Below are 22,830 nucleotides of genomic sequence, written 5' to 3'. Positions count from 1 at the left end.
ACTATTCTAAGTGCCTTTCCTATGTTAACTCCTTTACATATCACAACGGTACCAAAGACAATGACCACTATCATCTCCATTTGGAAACTGAGGCTCAGCTACATAAAGTTACACCACCCAGTGGTGGATAAAGGGCACCATCTCTGTCTCTCTGACTCCAGAAACCATGTTCCACTCAGGATGCTAACCCCCTAACACCCATTCTTCTATCTCTTGATGAGTTCTGAATTATCACTCAGGTATTCACCCTTCTCCAGTAGCCTCCTTGCCTCAGAAACACATACTCTCACCCCAGCTTCAGAGAAAAGCTGATTAATCTCCATGCACTCTTATCCTCTAGACAGTGATTGGCTTACGTCTGAGGTTTCTCAACAAATTAGTACATGCATGACCTCAGGTCACAGGGACTGGCCAGAAATGGACAGGTAACCTTAACTAGGCTGATGTGATGGGAGGGAAATTTGCTGAGGGTTTTTAGAAAACAAGTTTCATCAATCTTGGGAGAAAATCTTGGAGAGGGCCAGCCTCTCCATCCAAGGATTGCCATATATGCGTGTAAAGCTTGAAGCTACAGAAACATCTTACTCATCAGGATAAAACTAGAACAAAGTGGCAGAGTTGAGAGACTCAAAGACCAAGGCAGCCAGAGCTCTAGTTGAATCACAGCTGCTCACCACTCTAGTGCTGGATTTTTTGTATTGTATAATCAATACACCACCTTTGTGTTTTAAACCAGTTTCAACTGAGTTTTCATTCAATGGAATGTAACCTGACTGTAGTTATTTGAAATCTTTCAAGATCTGGCCTCAGCATACCTTTCTAGTCCTTATTTTTACTTGCCTAGGGCTAAATAAATTACCCAGAGTTTCCCAGACACATCACACCATTCATGGATTTGCAAGCGTGATTCTTTCTGCCTTCATTGTCCTTTGCTCTTCTCTCCCTGGAGAATTCATGTTTGGTTGCAATCATGTTTTAAACTTCTGTCTTCACCACTTGATGCAGCTACATCATTTTTGTCTTTACACTCTCTGCACTTCTCATTCACTTAAGACATAATAAGCACTCCAATAAGTGTCTATAAGATTAATAAAAAGGGTGAGCAACATGGAAACCTGAATCATAATATAAACTTTCTCTACAAGATACTTAGCCTGGCACAGTGGCTCATGCCTATAATCCCAGCACTTTGGGAGGCTGAGGCTGGTGGATCATGAGGTCAGGAGTTCAGGACCAGCCCGGCCAAGATGGTGAAACCCTGTCTCTACTAAAAATAAAACAATTAGCGGGGTGTGGTGGCGGGCGCCTATAATCCCAGCTACTTGGGAGGCTGAGTAGAAAATTGCTTGAACCTGGGAGGCAGAGGTTGCAGTGAGCTGAGATTACACCACTGCACTCCAGTAAAAAACAAACAAACAAACAAAAAAACAAAACCCAAAAACCTTAACTATTTAGATCAATGCTTTCTGGTTAAATATTCTGTGATAATGGAAATGTTCTGTACCTGCCCTGTCCGATAAAGTAGCCACTAGCCAAGTGTGTGTAATGAGCACTTGAAATGTAGCTAGTATGATGGAAGAACTGAATTTTAAATTTCATTTAATTATAACTGATTAAAAGTTAAAGAACCATATACAGCTAGTGGCTACTATACTGAATACCATAGATGTAGACAACAAATTTAAAAAATTTTCCAAACATGGGAATGGGTCACCTAAATGATTTTAGATACCAAGCTAAATAAAAACATCTGGAGATGGTACCATTTTGACTCTAAAATTTTCTTGTTGAAAGCAATATATATTATATATACATACACATATATACACACATACATATAAATATATACACACATATATATATATAATCTAGAGGTTTCTTTCCTTTCAAAAATAGTTCATACCTATAACTTAAAAAATATAATTTTATGTTTCTTGTCTTTATTTTGAATTTTCAATTTCAAAGTTAATATGAGCAACAATATCATTAAAAAGTGGGCAACGGATATGAACAGACACTTCTCAAAAGAAGTTGGCCGACAAACATATGAAAGAAAGCTCAACATTACTGATCATCAGAGAAATGCAAATCAAAACCACAATGAGATACCATCTCATGCCAGTCAGAATGGTGATAAAGTCAGGATATAATAGATGCTGGTGAGGCTGTGGAGAAACAGGAATGCTTTTATACTGTTGGTGGGGATGTACATTCGTTTAATTGTCGTGGAAGACAGCATGGTGATTCCCCAAGTATCTGAAACCAGAAATACCATTTGACACTGCAATCCCATTACTGGGTATATACCCAAAGGAATATAAATCATTCTACTTATTGCAGCACAATTTACAATAGCAAAGACATGGAACCAACCCAAATGCTCATCAATGATAGACTGAATAAAGAAAATATGTTACATGTACACCATGGAATACTATGCAGCCATGAAAAATGAATGAGCGCATGTCCTTTGCAGGGACATGGATGAAGCTGGAAGCCATCAACCTCAGCAAACTAACACAAGAACAGAAAACTAGACAAGCATGTTCTCATTCAGTGGGAGTTGAACATTGAGAACACAGGGACACAGAGAGGGGAACAACATACACCAGGGTCTGTTAGGGGATGGGGTGAGGGGAGGGAACTTAGGGGATGGATCAATAGCTGCAGCAATCCACCATGGCACACGTATACCTGTGCAACAAACCTGCACATTCTGTACATATATCTTCTTTTTAGAAGAAGAAGAAATAAAGAAAAATAAATGATCGCTTCATTTCAGGAGGTAGAGTTTTCCTCTCAAAGTTTTTCAGATTTTTATCTCAATGGTTTGGCTTTTTGTGCATCTCACTATGTGTAATTTGCAGTTAATACATCAATGCCTTCTGCTCTTCTTTCTTCTCAAAACAGTACATCTTTTTGCTTAACTAAAGTGGTGACTCTCATTTTTTTTTTCTGTCAGTTCCTATTGCATTTTTCCCCACTTCACACTCTAGTATTATATCCTGACACTGAGAATGTTTGTCTCAAAAAAACCTGGAAAAAGAGTGTTTTTCCAGTATAGATTAATTCTGTACTCTTGGCTTTTCCTGATGTATCCAAATTGTTCTTTGTAACCAGGAAATTTCACATGCTCTTACTTTTTCTAAAAGCCATCCATTCCACCTGGTGGAGGTACTACTTGTGTGTGTGTGTGTGTGTGTGTGTGTGTGTGTGTGTGTGTGTATTATTATTCCATAATATGGGTTACTTATAATCTTAGACACACACTCTTCCAGCCTCTAATTGAATTAAAGTAGTTTTTCATGGGGTTTAATTTCCAGCTTACTCAGAAGGGCATATACAAAGAGAAATGGTCATACTACAAAAGGTTTCTCTCTCTCTCTCTCACACACTCTCTCTCTCTCTCTCTAAGTAATCCACCTAACAAGCAGATATTTTATGTTTTAAGATAGCCTTTTGTGGTTTGGGCTGTCTTTATTCGGGTTTTGACCACCTGAAAAAACTAAGTCATCTCTAATGCAGGTCTAAGTATTTTTTTTTCTCTTGACTATGTAACTTTTGAATTTATTTTGAAGTCTTTCCATTATTACTCTGGTTAAATAAGTGACCATTATCTCTCAAGGATATGTAATTTTACTTTAATTAAATATTTTTAGGCTTTTTGCACCCCAAAAAATGACAAACTTCCCCAGAATCAAATTCAAATTTAACTTTTTAACCTAAAATTGACTAAGGGATTTTCTAGTTGGGCTCCTGGGAAGTCTCAAAAGATGTGTCTCACATTAGGCTTGTTTGACCAGCTCCCAAAATATTCTCTAGGGTCTGTAAGCTTTCTTTCAAAACAATGTGTAGCATTTCTCTCGCTAGTAAACCCCCAATCTTCTCTTTGTCCTTCACAAATACAGAAGACCACCGTGGTTTTCAGGTTTTTTTTAAAACTACAATTCAGTGATTCCCAAATAAATTGTATAATTTAGAGATCCATCTTTATTTTGACTTCAATAGTGGTGATAAGTTCTGATACAATATTCAAGAATATGTTTTATAACAATACTAAGTCAATTTAGAAATGCATTTTACTGTGATATAAAATCCTTAATTTTTCTCCTCCACTGATGTTATGTATGATTTTGTTATTAATTTATGAGCACTTAAAAATTCTTTATTTTACATAAGGTTTCTATTAGATATAATTTTGTGAGAAAAATAAAAGGTCGGTTTTCTATTTGCATTGTGCTGATTCAGACTGCACTTGATTCTTCACGCACACTGGTATCAGTCAAAGTTTTGACAAATTATTGTAAAAACCGATATACACACAGACCATTATAGAGTTATTTTTAAAAGCACAAAAAACTACTTTAAAAGATCACAAGATTGATTTATATTCTTGGGGCGTGCCCAAGATGGCCGAATAGGAACAGCTCCAGCCTCCAGCTCCCAGTGCAAGCGACACAGAAGATGGGTGATTTCTGCATTTTCAACTGAGGTACTGGGTTCATCTCACTGGGGTGTGTCGGACCATTGCCACTGGTCCACGGGTGTAGCCTGACCAGTGAGAGCTGAAGCAGGGTGAGGCATCGCCTCACCTGGGAAGCGTAAGGGGGAAGGGAATCCCTTTTCCTAGCCAAAGGAACCTGAGACACACAACACCTGGAAAATCAGGTAACTCCCACCCTAATACTGCGCTTTACCAAGGGTCTTAGCAAATGGCACACCAGGAGATTATATCCCACACCTGGCACAGAGGGTCCCATGCCCACGGAACCTCCTTCATTGCTAGCACAGCACTCTGAGATCTAACTGCAAGGCAGCAGCGAGGCTGGGGGAGGGATGCCGCCATTGTTGAGGCTTTAGTGGGTAAACAAAGCCACCAGGAAGCTCGAATTGGGTGGAGCCCACCGCAGCTCATGGAAGCCAGCCTGCCTCTGTAGACTCCTCCTCTGGGAACAGGGCATAGCTAAACAAAAAGCAGCAGAAACCTCGGCAGAGGTAAATGCCCCTGTCTGACAGCTTTGAAGAGAGAGCAGTGGATCTCCCAGCACAGAGGTTGAGATCTGAGAATGGACAGACTGCCTGCTCAAGTGGGTCCCTGACCCCTGAGTAGCCTAACTGGGAGACATCCCCCTCTAGGTGCAGACCGACACCTCACAGCTCACACAGCGGGGTACACCCCTGAGACGAAGCTTCCAGAGCAAGAATCAGGCAGCAACACTCGCTGTTCAGCAATATTCTATCTTCTGCAGCCCCCACTGCTGAGACCCAGGTAAACAGGGTCTGGAGTGGACCTCAAGCAAACTCCGACAGACCTACAGCTGAGGGTCCTGACTGTTAGAAGGAAAACTAACAAACAGAAAGGACACCCACACCAAAACCCCCTCAGTACATCACCATCATCAAAGACCAAAGGCAGATAAAACCACAAAGATGGGGAAAAAGCAGTGCAGAAAAGCTGGAAATTCAAAGAATCTGAGTGCATCTCCCCCTCCAAAGGAACTCAGCTCATTGCCAGCAACAGAACAAAGCTGGATGGAAAATGACTTTGATGAGTTGAGAGAAGAAGGCTTCAGTCGATCAAACTTCTCAGAGCTAAAGGAGGAACTACGTAACCAGTGCAAAGAAACTAAAAACCTTGAAAAAAGAATGGATGAATGGATAACTAGAATAATCAATGCAGAGAAGACCTTAAAAGAACTGATAGAGATGAAAACCATAACACGAGAACTACGTGACAAATGCACAAGCTTCAGTAACCGACTCAATCAACTGGAAGAAAGAGTATCAGCGATTGAAGATCAAATGAATGAAATGAAGTGAGAAGAGAAGTGTGGAGAAAAAAGAGTAAAAAGAAATGAACAAAGCCTCCAAGAAGTATGAGATTATGTGAAAAGACCAAATCTACGTCTGATTGGTGTGCCTGAAAGTGACAGGGAAAATGGAACCAAGTTGGAAAACACTCTGCAAGGTATCATCCAGGAGAACTTCCCCAACCTAGCAAGGCAGGCCAACATCCAAATTCAGGAAATACAGAGAACGCCACAAAGATACTCCTCGAGAAGAGCAACTCCAAGACAAATAATTGTCAGATTCACCAAAGTTGAAATGAAGGAAAAAATGTTAAGGGCAGCCAGAGAGAAAGGTCGGGTTACCCACAAAGGGAAGCCCATTAGACTAACAGCAGATCTCTCAGCAGAAACTCTCCAAGCCAGAAGAGAGTAGGGGCCAATATTCAACATTCTTAAAGAAAAGAATTTTCAACCCAGAATTTCATATCCAGCCAAACTAAGTTTCATAAGTGAAGGAGAAATAAAATCCTTTACAGAGAAGCAAATGCTTAGAGATTTTGTCACCACCAGGCCTGCCATACAAGAGATCCTGAAGGAAGCACTAAACATGGAAAGGAACAACAGGTACCAGCCATTCAAAAAACATGTCAAAATGTAAAGTCCATCGATGCTAGGAAGAAACTGCATCAACAAGTGAGCAAAATAACCAGCTAATATCATAATTACAGGACCAAGTTCACACAAAACAATATTAACCTTAAATGAAAATGGACTAAATGGTCCAATTAAAAGACACAGACTGGCAAATTGGATAAAGAGTCAAGCAAGACGCATCAGTTTGCTATTCAGGAGACCCATCTCACATGCAGAGACACACATAGGCTCAAAATAAAGGGACGGAGGAAGATCTACCAAGCAAATGGAAAACCAAAAAAAGCAGGGGTTGCAATCCTAGTCTCTGATAAAACAGACTTTAAACCATCAAAGATCAAAAGAGACAAAGAAGGCCATTACATAATGGTAAAGGGATCAATTCATCAGGAAGAGCTAACTATCCTAAATATATATGCACCCAATACAGGAGCACCCAGATTCATAAAGCAAGGCCTTAGAAACTTACAAAGAGACTTAGACTCCCATACAATAATAATGGGAGACTCTAACACCCCACTGTCAGCATTAGACAGATCAACGAGACAGAAAGTTAACAAGGATATCCAGGAATTGAACTCAACTCTGCACCAAGAGGACCTAACAGACATCTACAGAACTCTCCACCCCAAATCAACAGAATATACATTCTTCTCAGCACCACATCGCACTTATTCTAAAATTGACCACATAGTTGGAAGTAAAGCACTCCTCAGCAAATGTAAAAGAACAGAAATTATAACAAACTGTCTTTCAGACCACAGTGCAATTAAACTAGAACTCAGGACTAAGAAACTCAATCAAAACTGCTCAACTACATGGAAACTGAACAACCTGCTCCTGAATGACTATTGGGTACATAACAAAGTGAAGGCAGAAATAAAGATAATAAAGATGTTCTTTGAAACCAATGAGAACAAAGATACAACATATCAGAATCTCTGGGACACATTTAAAGCAATGTGTAGAGGGAAATTTATAGCACTAAATGCCCACAAGAGAAAGCAGGAAAGATCTAAAATTGACACCCTAACATCACAATTAAAAGAACTAGAGAAGCAACAGCAAACACATTCAAAAGCTAGCAGAAGGCAAGAAATAACTAAGATCAGAGCAGAACTGAAGGAGATAGAGACACAAAAAACCCTCCAAAAAATCAATGAATCCAGAAGCTGGTTTTTTGAAAAGATCAACAAAATTGATAAACCACTAGCAAGACTAATAAAGAAGAAAAGAGAGAAGAATAAATAGAGGCAATAAAAAATGATAAAGGGGATATCACCACCAACCCCACAGAAATACAAACTACCATCAGAGAATACTATAAACACCTCTATGCTAATAAACTAGAAAACCTAGAAGAAATGGATAATTTCCTGGACACTTACACTCTCCCAAGACTAAACAAGGAAGAAGTCAAATCCCTGAATAGACCAATAGGAGGCTCTGAAATTGAGACAATAATTAAGAGCTTACCAACCAAAAAAAGTCCAGGACCAGACAGATTCACAGCCTAATTCTACCAGAGGTACAAGGAGGAGTTGGTACCAATCCTTCTGAAACTATTCCAATCAATAGAAAAAGAGGGAATCCTCCCTAACTCATTTTACAAGGCCAACATCATCCTGATACCAAAGCCTGACAGAGATACAACCAAAAAAGAGGATTTTAGAACAATATCCCTGATGGACATCGATGAAAAAACCCTCAATAAAATACTGGCAAACCAAATCCAGTAGCACATCAAAAAGCTTATCCACTATGATCAAGCGGGCTTCATCCCTGGGATGCAAGGCTGGTTCAACATATGCAAATCAATAAATGTAATCCAGCATGTAAACAGGACCAAAGACAAAAACCACATGATTATCTCAATAGATGCAGAAAAGGCCTTTGACAAAATTCAACAGCCCTTCATGCTAAAAACTCTCAATAAATTCGGTATTGATGGAATGTATCTCAAAATAATAAGAGCTATTTATGACAAACCCACAGCCAATATCATACTGAATGGGCAAAAACTGGAAGCATTCCCTTTGAAAACTGGCACAAGACAGGGGTGCCCTCTCTCACCACTCCTATTCAACATAGTGTTGGAAGTTCTGGCTAGGGCAGTCAGGCAAGAGAAAGAAATAAAGGGTATTCAGTTAGGAAAAGAAGAAGTCAAATTGTCCCTGTTTGGAGATGACATGATTGTATATTTAGAAAACCCTATCGTCTCAGCCCAAAATCTCCTTAAGCTGATAAGAAACTTCAGCAAAGTCTCAGGATACAAAATCAATGTGCAAAAATCACAAGCATTCTTATACACCAGTAACAGACAAACAGAGAACCAAATCATGAATGAACTCCCATTCACAATAGCTTCAAAGAGAATAAAATACCTAGGATCCAACTTACAAGGATGTAAACGACTTCTTCAAGAAGAACTACAAACCACTGCTCAGTGAAATAAAAGAGGACACAAACAAATGGAAGAACATACCATGCTCATGGATAGGAAGAATCAATATTGTGAAATGGCCATACTGCCCAAGGTAATTTATAGATTCAATGCCATCCCCATTAAGCTACTAATGAGTTTCTTCACAGAATTGGAAAAAAACTGCTTTAAAGTTCATATGGAACCAAAAAAGACCCCATATTGCCAAGACAATCCTAAGTCAAAAGAACAAAGCTGGAGGCATCACGCTACCTGACTTCAAACTATACTACAAGGCTACAGTAACCAAAACAGCATGGTACTGGTACCAAAGCAGAGATATAGACCAATGGAACAGAACAGAGCCCTCAGAAATAATACCACACATCTATAGCCATCTGATCTTTGACAAACCTGAGAAAAACAAGAAATGGGGAAAGGATTCCCTATTTAATAAATGGTGCTGGGAAAATTGGCTAGCCATAAGTAGAAAGCTGAAACTGGATCCTTTTCTTATATGAAAATTAATTCAAGATGGATTAGAGACTTAAATGTTAGACTTAATACCATAAAAACGCTAGAAGAAAATCTAGTTAATACCATTCAGGATATAGGCATGGGCAAGGACTTCATGTCTAAGACACCAAAAGCAACGGCAACAAAAGCCAAAATTGACAAATGGGATCTGATTAAACTCAAGAGCTTCTACACAGTCAAAGAAACTACCATCAGAGTGAACAGGCAACCTACAGAATGGGAGAAAATTTTTGCAATCTACTCATCTGACAAAGGGCTAATATCCAGAACCTATGAAGAACTCAAGCAAATTTACAAGAAAAAAACAACCGCATCAAAAAGTGGGCGAAGGATATGAACAGACACTTCTCAAAGGAAGACATTTATGCAGCCAACTGACATATGAAAAGATGCTCATCATCACTCGCCATCAGAGAAATGCAAATCAAAACCACAATGAGATACTATCTCACAACAGTTAGAATGGCAATCATTAAAAAATCAGGAAACAACAGGTACTGGAGAGGATGTGGAGAAATAGGAACACTTTTACACTGTTGGTGGGACTGTAAACTAGCTCAACCATTGTGGAAAACAGTGTGGCGATTCCTGAAGGATCTAGAACTAGAAATACTATTCGACCCAGCCATCCCTTTACTGGGAATATACCCAAAGGATTATAAGTCATGCTGCTATAAAGACACATGCACATGTATGTTTATTGCGGCACTATTCACAATAGCAAAGACTTGGAATCAACCCAAATGTCCATCAGTGACAGACTGGATTAAGAAAATGTGGCACATAGACACCATGGAATACTATGCAGCCATAAAAAAGGATGAGTTCGTGTCCTTTGTGGGGACATGGATGCAGCTGGAAACCATCATTCTCAGCAAACTATTGCAAGAACAGAAAACCAAATACCGCATGTTCTCACTCATAGGTGGGAATTGAATAATGACATCACTTGGACACAGGAAGGGTAGCATCACACACCAGGTCCTATTGTGGGGAGGCGGGAGGGGGGAGGGATAGCATTAGGAGATATACCTAATGTAAATGACGAATTAATGGGTGCAGCACACCAACATGGCACATGTATACATATGTAACAAACCTGCACATTGTGCACATGTACCCTAGAATTTAAAGTATAATAATAATAAAAAAAAAGGATGAGTTCATGTCCTTTGTAGGGACATGGATGCAGCTGGCAACCATCATTCTCAGCAAACTATCGCAAGAACAGAAAACCAAATACCACATGTTCTCACTCATAGGTGGGAATTGAACAATGAGATCACTTGGACACAGGAAGGGGAGCATCACACACTGGGTCCTATTGTTGGGAGGGGGTAGGGGATAGGGATAGCATTAGGAGATATACCTAATGTAAATGACGAGTTAATGTGTGCAGCACACCAACATGGCACATGTGTACACATGTAAGAAACCTGCATGTTGTGCACATGTACCCTAGAACTTAAAGTATAATAAATATATATATATATTCTTAGGTTTAGAGAGAAAAAAGCTTATTAACTATTAATTAAATCATATAAGTAAATGTATTCAAATCCTCTATTCATAATTATTATTATTTATTTGATCTGAGAAAAAATTGACTAATATATGAAAATCACTAAATTTTTTTGTTATTTTCTTACAGTTCTAAGTTTTTGCTTTATATATTTTCAGTCTGTATTAGACCATCATATTCTTATTGGGAAAGATGTCTTTTCTCAATGATTCTTTATATTGTATCAGATTCCTATGGTCTTAATATTTTTCACTTAAAAAAAAAAATCACAAGATTATGCAAATGAATCTTCATATTCATCACCTCAATGAAATATAATACTAGTTTCAATGTCTTTTTTTTCCAAAAGCCTAATTTTCAAGTGAAAGCTTTAGATCTTTGAAAGTAATAGAATTAAAGATAAAGATGGAAAGATAAATAATTCATTTCAGCAGTTTTCTGAGAAATACCACATTTTCCAAAATATATATATTTTATAAGAAATTGTTTCTCTTTAGGCTATTAGAATATCAATCTTCTACAATAGGCCAATTTTCAAAGCACTAGGCCTACGTTCACTTAATCAGTCTCATGAAGCAAAACCTGAATTAAGATATTCCATTTAATTTAGTCCACATATTTATCAAGCAAAGAAACTATCAAACAAATACTCTTTCTTGCCGAAGTTGTTGGGATTTCCACGGTACTTAATGTGTATTTTTTTAAATTGTGAGATCAAACAACACACATCTTGAGCCATTGTATATGTTACCTGGGTAAAAAAACTAAATCTTTTCAAATATCTAATGGAATCCCAGGCATAGTGATTTATTAAAATATTAAATTAAATATTTAAGAGAAAATTAATCACTAATAATGAAATGAGTTGATTTTCTAAGAAAAGCAAGTATGTAATTAAGGAATCATTAGCAGACTCAAAACCATTACAACATTTAAAAGCAATCAACATTACAATTCTTAGGGTGTGTTTTAAATTCCTCATAACCTAAACATATACATTCATTAATTATTCACTTGCCATGATCAACAATGAAAGATGAGTTAGAAAAACCAGAGGCTTTAATTCAAAAATGACAATCTTTGGTACTGCAGCAAGGAAATAACTAGCTGGTGAAATTAATGACTCCATCTGGCTTTTATCTCGGCAATGTTCTGATATACATGCAATGAACAACTTCACATTGTTTGATGTTGTTAATTCTTTACAGCCATCTCTATGGCTGGTCATAATACATAAGGTCAATCAGAAATGATCATATTATGAAACGTAAATCACTTCACATGCCTTATCTGGAAAATGTGCTTGTACTTACTTGCACCATCTCAAGTTCCAAGAGCCAAAAATATATACATGCTCATGAAGGAGAATTTCCTTTCTGATTTTAGAACAGTCTGAAAATGGGGTGAAAAAATGAAAAAGAAGGGGGAGCTTACAAATAACAAAAATGTATATCCCAAATGAAAATTAGAATTTCTATGAAACTAGTAGCAGTAACAATAGTAGACAAAAGAATGTAGATGTTAAGAAGATGTCTACAAGGGAAGCACAAGACTCCAAAGGCTCTTGCTACTAAAACATAGACTCAAGGTTTACCATCTGTAATATTCTGCTGCCAAGTACATCTATGCCACTCGTACTGTCTAAAATGAGGATATGTATTAAGAAATCACCAGAAAGGACTGCATAGCAGAAACTTTTCTGATATCAAGGGATCAGCCTAACTACAATTATATACAGGTGCCAATTTCCTCTGGAGTAAACTAGCACACTGGGCCTCATGTACCAGTTAGATAATCCAAACCAGCCCTTATTGCATAACTTATCTAAAATATTGGACTCTACATTTTGGCTCTGCAGAACTGAGAGAAGAAATGTATAAATAGGATAGTGATATTGCCTTTGTCTATGGGAATTCTTGAGTCTAATAAAAAAAGTCTGGGAAAAATCTAACTCCATGATTACACTTGGGCACATAGGTGATTAATATGAATGAAGTAACAACCATAAATATAATCATAACCACAAGAACAACAGTAATTCAAATTTTCTCACTTCACAGATGTTCTTAGAATGCTTTATTGGTATCTTGCAGGTGCTGTCCCCAAGCCTCAGGTGTCATTCCATAATCTCAGTTGATGCAAAGGCAAACACCACACTTTCCTCTGTTCAATGTCTGCCATCCCTGTCTTTTTGGCCTCTGACTCTTCCCTATACTACTACCTGTGCACTTGAGATCTTCACTGACATAGCTGGGCTCTGTATTTATTGATAAGAATATCTCCTTTCTCTTAGACTAGGCATGACCAAAAGGTTAATCTGGGTTCAAAGATCAATGACAATGACCACTCAGTTTTCATTCAAGATCAATTTTATTTATTGTACAAACAAACATGGGTTACATTCCAGACAAACAGATATAAGTGAGTAGACTTATGCCCTGGTGCCTCCTTGGCTCTTCACAGGATGCAAAACAAATCCTGCCAGCAGGAAGTGGCAGTTTGCAGAGGTGGCAGGTGGCAGAGGTGGCTGGTTGTTCTTTGAGCTGGCTTGGACTTGTGTGGCATGCACAGGCCCTGGCACAGCAAAACATTCAGGGAGTAAGAGTGTTGCACAAAAGATTTTACCAACTTTGTCACATTAAGCAGCATTCAAGGATTTGCTGACCACCACTTAAGCAAATTTTGTGTTATGCCATAGCAGTGAACTTACTTGTTCTATTTCTAAACAAAACATTGGGTTCACACACAGGCCTGGACAAAGCTTCCCACTTCTGGACTATTTACTGATCTTCTTATTCTCAAAGAAAGCAAGATGAATGATGCGCCATACCATGGCTATGGCGTGTGACTCTTCTAGACCTGGATAGTTAGTGTCCCAATATTTAACTGATTTTGAGGGGGAGTGAAAATATGCCATCAGTTCTTCCTTCTATCATCCCCATCACTACCATACACATAATGACATAATCATGTCACAGTATGTCCTCAGAATCACTGTTTCTAGCTGAGTGTATACTAAGGCTTTATATCTAGGTCAGTTCATTGTACCTCTGTCTCCTCTACACTCTCCTTCACCATGCCTACCTTGAGGAATTCAGCAAGTGATCATTCACACAAGCTAAAGGATTTTAGCTTTCTCTGCCATAAAGATTATTGCTAAAATACATACCATACAACAAACCAACCCATTTCCCACAAATCTTATTGTCTGACTTCTCGCGGAATACATAATGACTTTTATTTGTCTCTTCCTTCCGTGTTTCTCTTTCCTAACTGAACTTTGTTCTTTATCCAGGCCTTCTTCCAATCCTGACACATTTTAAAACCTTTAGCATTTCTGCCTATAATATTTGGGTGTTCTTCTTTTCCTATCTTTACTTAATAAGTCCCACACAAATATTTTCCCCATAATCACAATGTTTTCTTTTCCCTTTGCTCAAGAACTGAGTTATGAGCTCCAAATGAGGTCTGAAAAGATTTGGATAAACTCTACATTGGCTAAGTTTTAGTCATTTGCACTGCTAATAAAGATGACAATTCAACATGCTGAAGACAACTTCCTCCCTCATAAAGGGGCTAACACAGAGGGCAATACTGTTCATGCTTCTGATTCTTGATCACAAGAATTGCTTTAGGCAATTACAATAATGTCTCCTCTGACACATATTATTATTCAAGTGAGACAGAGAAAGAATATGTCCTATGTCACACAGCCAGGTGGTGACAGCTGACGTAGCATCAGCACACTGTGTTCCCTCTAATTTCTTCATTCATCTCTAGGTGGCAGTAAATCTGGTCCTGAATACTGACTTTGACACTCTGCTTTCTCCATATCCTTCCTGTCACTTCCTTTGAGACTACTTCAGATTCTTCCCTTAGCTTCTATTTCTCCATTTGTAAAATTGGGTTGATGAGGATATCTTCCTTCAGTAGCTTTGACAATAAAAATGGGATCATCACGCATCCTCCTTAGCCCCATGAGTAAGCTCCCAGTAAGTGAGGTTGCCATCATTATTGTATATTTAAGATGATCTACCTATTTGAAAAACCCTAGTCACAGAGCCTCAGTTGCTTTTCTTTTTGGGTGAATGATCACTTGCTGAATTCATCAAGCAAGCTCTTTAACATTTACCTTCTTTTATTATGCTGGAGCATTTCTAATGTAGGAGGCTTTTGTGGCTTCTCACTATGACTGCTTTGTTTGTTCAAAACTTATACAGGCTGAGTATCCTTTATCTGAAATGCTTGGGTCAGAAGTGTTTTGGGTTTCAACTGTTTTCAGATTTTGGAATATTTGCTTATATGTAATGAGATATCTTGGGAATGGGACCCACGTCTAAACACAAAATTCATTTACATTTCATACACACTTAGCCATATACATATAACCTGAAGGTAATCTTTAAACAATATTTTAAATACTTTTATGCATGAAACTAAGTTTTGAATGTGTTTTGACTGTGACCCATCACATGAGATAAGATGTGTGGAATTTTCCACTTGTGGCGTCATGTCAGCACTCAGAACATTTTGGATTTTGGAGAATTTCAGATTTTGGATTTTCAGAGTAGGTGTGTTCAATTTGTATATATGGGTCAGATTCAGTCGTCTCCTTTAATCCTTGGCTGAAGGAAGCACTAAAGACTTTGGGGCCTCAATCTCCCATATGCAGTGACACTCTCAAAGCCATTGACTCAGCTTCTCACCTGAGTTTCCTTCCAGTGAGCCACAGACAGAAGTCATAGATGATGGCAGGGGCCTGGTGGCTGATGGCATTCCAGTACTGGGTTGTGAAGTTGCTGGTGGTGAAATCAGCATATGGCCTCCTAAAAGCTCTCTCAAATGGAATTGGAATTTCAAAGGTTGGCAAGACCTGGAATCCTGGGAAAAAAAAGAGAGAGAGTGCTAGAGGAGAATAGGAGAATATAAACCATCATAGTGGAAGGTATTTGTAATGGGTCACAGCAATAAAGACAAAGGATTTGCTGTGTAGAGTCAAGAATCAATTTCTGAGAACAATATAAAGATTTTTATGCTAAGCAAGTGGTTATCTGCAAAATGAAACAATGTGAATGGGTTAAGAATTGGATCCTTTATTTGAAACATCTACTCTAAAACAAATTCCTGGGGAAACGCATGTAGTCAATATAAGGGGGTACTGTTCAGAAAAAACATAAATCTGCATTTAATTCTAAGGTTATCTAGTCTATTCTGAAAGCCCCAAGGCAGAGGCTAGAAACTTTATTTCCCTGGTTGGACCATTACTTTCAGAACCATTTAGAAAGTTTCTTAACATTTTATTTCAATCTTTATTAAAAGTTTAACTAAAAAATTCTAAAGGCAATATTTTCTTGTGTTAGTTTACTTTCAATATTTCTCTGGGAATATGTCAGACTCAGTTGTCCACTCTGCTATCCAGGGTTTTATTCATAATAGTGTTTTTCTTTTTATAGAGTAAGCTTAATTAAGAACTTTTTACATACATTTGTGAATTCAGTAGTTCTTTCGAAAAGATACTCATTTGAATTCAATTTTATTTAAGGTATGTAGGTTTTTGCAAAGCATATGCCTAAGCTCATTATTTAATTATGATGTCAGTTATTACAGTAATATGATTATTGCCCTACTTTAAAAATGCCAGCTAAAAATCTATCTGAAAAATGTAGCTCCTCTTCAGAGAAGATTCTCAAGAATCATCTGGTCCATAGGGCTTTATACTTTAAAAAGATGGTGGTAAATTAAAAAGTTATGTACAGGTTGATAGCATAAGAGATTCTGATCTCCACACTGACATTCTGATCTATATATCCATATACTTGTTCAACATTTCCAACTGGAGGTGTAATAGACATTCACATTTAACAGCTCTAAAATGGGCCTCCTGATATACCCACTACTAATGACCCCCTTCCCAATGCGTACACAAACTTGCTGTTTCACCAATCTTCTACCTCTGACCAAATGGTAATTCAATTTGTTTAGTTCAGCCAAAATCTTTGGGGTTATCCTTGATTCTTCTCTTTAACAACACACACACAATTGAACAAAATCTATCAGCTCTCTGTTTGAAAAATACCCAGAATCATAATTTCCACCTGCTATCTCTCTGATCAAAACCACTACTGTAGCCTGGAATGTTGCAATACTGTCTGAAGTGGTCTCTGCCACTACCCCTGTATCCCCAGTCGGACCTCCATGTAGCCGCCAGAGTGATTCTTCTAAAATGTAACTCAGGGTATATTACAGGAACTTCTCCATTCAGAGCGCTTCAATGGAATCTCTTCTCATTTAGAGGCAAAGCCATGGTCTGCAAGGCCTTGCACTCTCTGCATCCTCTCTCTCTGCCCACCACTCTGACTTCATCTCTTACCGCTCTCCCTCTCAGTGCTTCTGCTGCAGCCATACTGGTCTCCTTGCTGTCCTTGAATATGATTAAAGAACTTTAGCACTTACTGTTTCTTCAACTTGGAATATTTCATCCACATGTCCTTCTGATTTGCCCTCTCATTTATTTCAGGTCTCTACTAAGAAGACACCTTATCGGAGAGACTTTCTTTGGCCATCACATATCAAATAGCAGCCTTCCCACAACACTATTTACTTCTTTAATTTCCTTTATTTTTCTGCACTCAACCATATCTGATGTATATTTCTCCTAAGATTTAAATACCAGAACGAAATTTTGTGTGCATTGTTTGAACTTATACAGTACCTTAAAGAGTGGCTGACTCAGTGACTAATAAACATTTTTTGACTAAATGAATGAATAAATATCTCAGCAACATACAATTACTTTCCTTTTCCTAAATCTGTGTCAATCCTTCCTTTAGTCATTTCAAATATATTTATTTAGCATTTAACACTTGCCAGGCACTGTCGTAGATGCTGAGGTAAAAAAAATTACATATGACATATTCCTTGTCTTTAAAGAATTGGCAATCTGGTGGGAGATGTGGACAATTCATGATTACAATACTTTGCCTGAGTATTCTGCTAGAGGCCAGTACAATAAGCTCTGGAGGAATACAAAAGAAGCATCTAGCTCTGTCTGGGTGCCAGGAAGGGGAGGGGTGGGGCTGGGTTAGGAAGGCTTTCTGAGAAAGCTGTCCATATGGTGATCGCAGGCGTTTACTAAAATGTTCACTGTTCTAACCACTGTACGAAGCACTTTATCTCCCTACATTCTCCAAAGAGCTCCCTAGAATAGAATAATTATTATTCTCATTCACAGATTAAAAAAATTGATATACAGGGAGAAACTGAGAGACTTTTTCAAACTGATACAACTAATAAGCAGTGGAGTCTACTGAATGGTGGGACGCATCCCAGCATATAACAGCTATGTGAGCACGGATTTCTGTTTAGTGATACATCCTCAGCACCAAGAATAATGCCTATTTAATGAATACAGGAGTGAGTGAATGAGCTAGGATTTGAATCCAAGTCTATCAGATCCCAAAGCCCAAGACTTTTAACCATGAAGCTACCGTCTTTCTGATGTGAGGGACAAGTAGAAACTCATGCACATGTAGAAAATGTGATTTGGCAATTGAAAACTGCACTCTACATCCTCATAGGTCAAAGAAGAAATTCAAATGAAAACTGTTTAAGGATTAGAGAGTAATGATAACATAAACATTATACAACAAAATGTGTGGGATACAGCCAAAGTGGCATTTGAGGGAAATACAAGCCATGAATGCATGTATTAGACAAGCCGAATATTTGTGGGCTATATTTCTAAGTTAAAGAGAAGAAAAACATAATCAAAGAAAACAGGAGGAAGGGGAAAAAAGAGATAAGGCAATACATCTTTGCAACAGAAAACACAGCAGCATAATAAAGAGTCAATAGGCTGGGCTCAGTGGCTCATGCCTGTAATCCCAGCACTTTTGGAGACCGAGGTGGGTGGATCACCTGAGGTCGGGAGATCGAGACCAGCCTGACCAACATGGAGAAACCCCATCTCTACTAAAAACACAAAATTAGCCAGGCGTGGTGGCACATGTCTGTAATCCCAGCTACTCTACTCAGGAGGTTGAGGCAGGCGAACTGCTTGAACCCAGGAGGCAAGGTTGTGGTGAGCCAAGATCATGCCATTGTACTCCAACCTGGGCAACAAGAGCGAGACTCTATCAAAAAAGAAAAGAAAGAGAAGAAAAGAGAAGAGAAGAGAAAAGAAGTCAATAAAGCCAGGAGAAGTTGGTCCTTTGAAAAAAAGAAATAAAGTAGACCCTTTAGAGACTAGCTAAGAAAAGATAAGACACACAAATATTATGAATTAAAACAGAAGCATAATTACAGATACAGTTTAGGACAAAAATATTAATATAATATGAAAACAACGTAAATACATTTTAAAACAGATAAAATCTTAGAAAAAGAGACAAATATAACTAAAACTGATTCCAGCAGAAAATGAAGCCTGCAAAATTCTTTAACTATTAAAGACACTGAAGCAATAAAAAATGTTCTCACAAAAAATTATAAATCCAGATAATTTAAAGGTGCTTTTCCCAAGTTTTGGAGGAACAGATTACTCCACTATTACACTTTCACTCCACTAAGCACTTTCAGAGAATAGAAGAAACAAGGGAACTATATGATTAGCAAATTGAATTAAACAAAATATAAAAAAAGATAACACGGCATGACCAAGTTGGGTTTATCCTAAAAATGGCAGGAGAGTTTAATATTTGAAGTCTTCTGCTTAAAATTAGCAGCAAGACAACAATATGCACTATTGCCATTTATATTCACCATTATAGTAGAAGTTCAACAAGAAGGCTGGGCGTGGTGGCTCACGCCTGTAATCCCAGCACTTTGAGAAGCCAAGGCAGGCGGATCATGAGATCAGGAAATCGAGACCATCCTGGCTAACACGGTGAAACCCTGTCTCTACTAAAAATACAAAAAATTAGCCAGGTGTGGTGGCGGACGCCTGTAGTCCCAGCTACTCAGGAGGCTGAGGCAGGAGAATGGTGTGAATGAACCCAGGAGGCAGAGCTTGCATTGAGCCGAGATGGCGCCATCAACAAGAAAAATAAAGACCTAAGGCTTGAAAAAATGGGGATAATACTGGTATTTTTGCAGATTAAGTAACTGTCTACATAGGAAATCAAGAGGAAATTTTATACAATTTCTAGCAATAAGTTTAGCAAGATAGCTGAATATAAGGTCAATATACAAAAATCAATTGTATTTGATATCATCCACAAACAATTAAAAAACATATTTTTACAAAAGACATTTAAATTAGTAAAAAAAAAAAAAAAAAAAAAGCATCAATTACCTAGGCCCTAGGTATAAATCTGATAAAAGATGCTTAAGACCTATATGCAGGAGATTAAAAACTCTTCTTAAGGGACACTAAAGGAGACAATTCTATGGAGAGATAGCCCATGTTCACCCACCCAGCTATCACTCCTTGTAATATCACCTGAGACTATATATGCTCAACCTCCTGTTAACATGGCTATTGCTCCTAGTAGGAAGCATTTTTATCCCTCCTAAGAGTCCCTGATAGGAAACACAAATGAGTTTAATTTGAATGCAACATCAAATTAATTAGTAATAGCTTCCAGAAATGCTGTGTTAGAAGGGAATCCAGAACAGAGCCTTGGCACAGGGATAACCAATGTCATATCAGCCTACAATGTTTGCTATAGGTGTAAGAAAGGTAGAGGAAACATGCATGCCAAGTATTTTTCATTCCTGGAAAAGCATTTTTCAATTCAAAGCCACAATATATAAATGAGCCACAGTGTCCAGCTGTCCTGTAATAGAACTCTCAGTGTGGTACCATGGCTTCCCATTGGAATATGAAGAGCTAGTGTCATCTGTGTAACAGGGACAGAAGGGGTGTGTTCACAGGTACTAAGAAATCCTACAGAATAGCAAAATTCCCTATTTTTATCTTCTACCATCATTAGATGTTTAAGTTGTACTCAAATTGATTTCCATGGTTTTTGTACATTGAACAGATTAAATCCCTTACCTTCAGACAAATCAATCATTTGTATAGTACAGGGTTTCTCAAAGAGCATTTCCCCAAGTATCAAGAATCATCTAGATGCTTATTAAAAATATTGTTTCCTCAGCATCACCCAAGACCTTGGTCCCAGGGTCTAAGGAATCTGGATGTTGTTTTATTCTCCCATAGTGATTCCTATTCACTTTTACAAATCACTAGTAGAGTAGTTAATGCACACCCAAGAGAGGCAAGTTGCATAAATTAATGATCAATATTACAGACGCAATCAGGAAGGAATAAGATCACTCGAGTTTTCTAAATCTCATTGGTCACTGATCACGTCACATTCTCAGTGATGTATCAAGAAGGGAAGGGGTGTGTATAGGACCCACTGCCCCAGCAGGGAGGAGTATTTCAGCATTTTATCACTGAGATTCTTTATAACTGCCAACTTTTGCTTTATTTCATCACTGTTTTTTAAAATCTTTATAGCCAATGGACCCCCTATTGCTTACAATCATGTATGTGTTCCCAATGACTCCTTTCCTTGGTAACCACAGTACCTTCTAGTTAATTACCACAGATTTACAATTTCTCATTATTTTGTCTCTTTATTTACTTTCTGTCTTTCTCCCCATGTAGGCTCTAAGCTCCATGACGCACTTTGTCTATTTTTTCTCTGTGTCAGACACTAGTAATTATGCAGATACATGGCTAAAGTACTTACCCATTTTGCCCCAATTGCAGGGACTGAGGTTACCAGATGTACAGTGGTAGACTAACATTGACTTAGGTCTGGAAAATGAAATAAAAATTAAATAAATACAACAGAATGGAAAACTAATGAAAGAAAAATAAGGGAGACAGAGTTGTTTCCATAATTCATCTGATTAAGGCAACCTATGCAAGAAGGCTTCCGTATTTTTTTCTTTCTTTGGGTTAATAAGCAAACTGGAAGAAGACTAGCAAAAGGCTGTATGTGGGGGGGTGCGTGTGTGTGAAAGACATGTGTTAAATAGGAGTGACATATTATGAAGCACATATGTGTGAGTTCACATAAGAAAAATTTAATTCTATTTACCACTTACTAACGCAGCCAAATGTATGAACAACCTGTTTTTTTTTTTTTTTTCCTTTGTACCAGGAAACTTCCCCAAACATAGTGATTGAACACTTTTGGCATTAACCAGAGTTCAATTAAAAAAAATATTCTCTCATTTCATCCAGTTCTATCTCCTTTGCCCTAAAAAAGAAAGCTGAATGTTAAACTACCAATAGAAAGAAAAGCCTTTTGGTTATCAAGAATTTTATGGTTAAGTGATTTAAATGTTTTATTACTTTGTGAGTAGCCAAGTACTAAACTGTATTTTGAAAACAACTCAACATATATATGATGGCATATTAGGAACTCTATAAAATATTGAAATGAACACCCTCTCACATTTGGGGTCTTATACAATGAAATGCCTATATTTGGAAAATGTGCCTAATAGATGAACCCTCCCTCTCATGAAATCTTTGAAAGCCCACTTGAGCATCCACACCTGTGAACTGCAGCACACCATCCTACAGCTAGCGGGAGATTGATGGCTGTATCAACCGGAATTGGAATTTAGTCTGCCACAGCCATTGGGGTAGTTTTTATGGCCAGAAGAAACCCTTTCCCAGCCTGCACAGGAAAAAGAACATAAAATGTGAAACCGGGTCTTAAGTAACAGCTGGGGCTAAAGTATGTATCATCAAACTGATTATACTATTGCAATAAGTGAAGACAGGTAACATCGATCCATCGCTTACCAGGTTCCTACACAAAGTCTGACTTCGTCAGCCTATCCTAGCTTCTCAGCCAAGGTCACCTTCAGCATTTTCTTGAACTACTAGTGTTCCTCACGTTCCTTTAGGGAATAAAATTCCTCATATTTGTGAGAGGTTAATA

The 22,830-nt window shown here is 38.0% G+C and overlaps 1 long non-coding RNA gene across 4 annotated transcripts in view; it reads left to right on the top strand.

The window, feature by feature from the left end:
* The window catches only part of LOC135966501 (uncharacterized), an 80,477-nt gene that overhangs the window by 47,630 nt on the left and 10,017 nt on the right, over positions 1–22,830 (top strand). For 3 of the 4 annotated variants that reach the window (XR_010579821.2, XR_010579823.2, XR_010579822.2), the window contains one exon: positions 17,439–17,676. The exons of the other annotated variant lie outside the window; for it this stretch is intronic. This is a non-coding gene — a long non-coding RNA (uncharacterized lncRNA). Of the gene's footprint in view, positions 1–17,438; positions 17,677–22,830 lie in introns of those variants that run through there. 4 annotated transcript variants of the gene reach the window in all.

This window comes from Macaca fascicularis, chromosome 12 (assembly GCF_037993035.2).
Source record: "Macaca fascicularis isolate 582-1 chromosome 12, T2T-MFA8v1.1".
Classification (NCBI taxonomy): Eukaryota; Metazoa; Chordata; class Mammalia; order Primates; family Cercopithecidae; genus Macaca; species Macaca fascicularis.
Note: the sequence above shows the minus strand (reverse complement) of the source record. Positions and strands in the feature narration are given on the sequence as shown.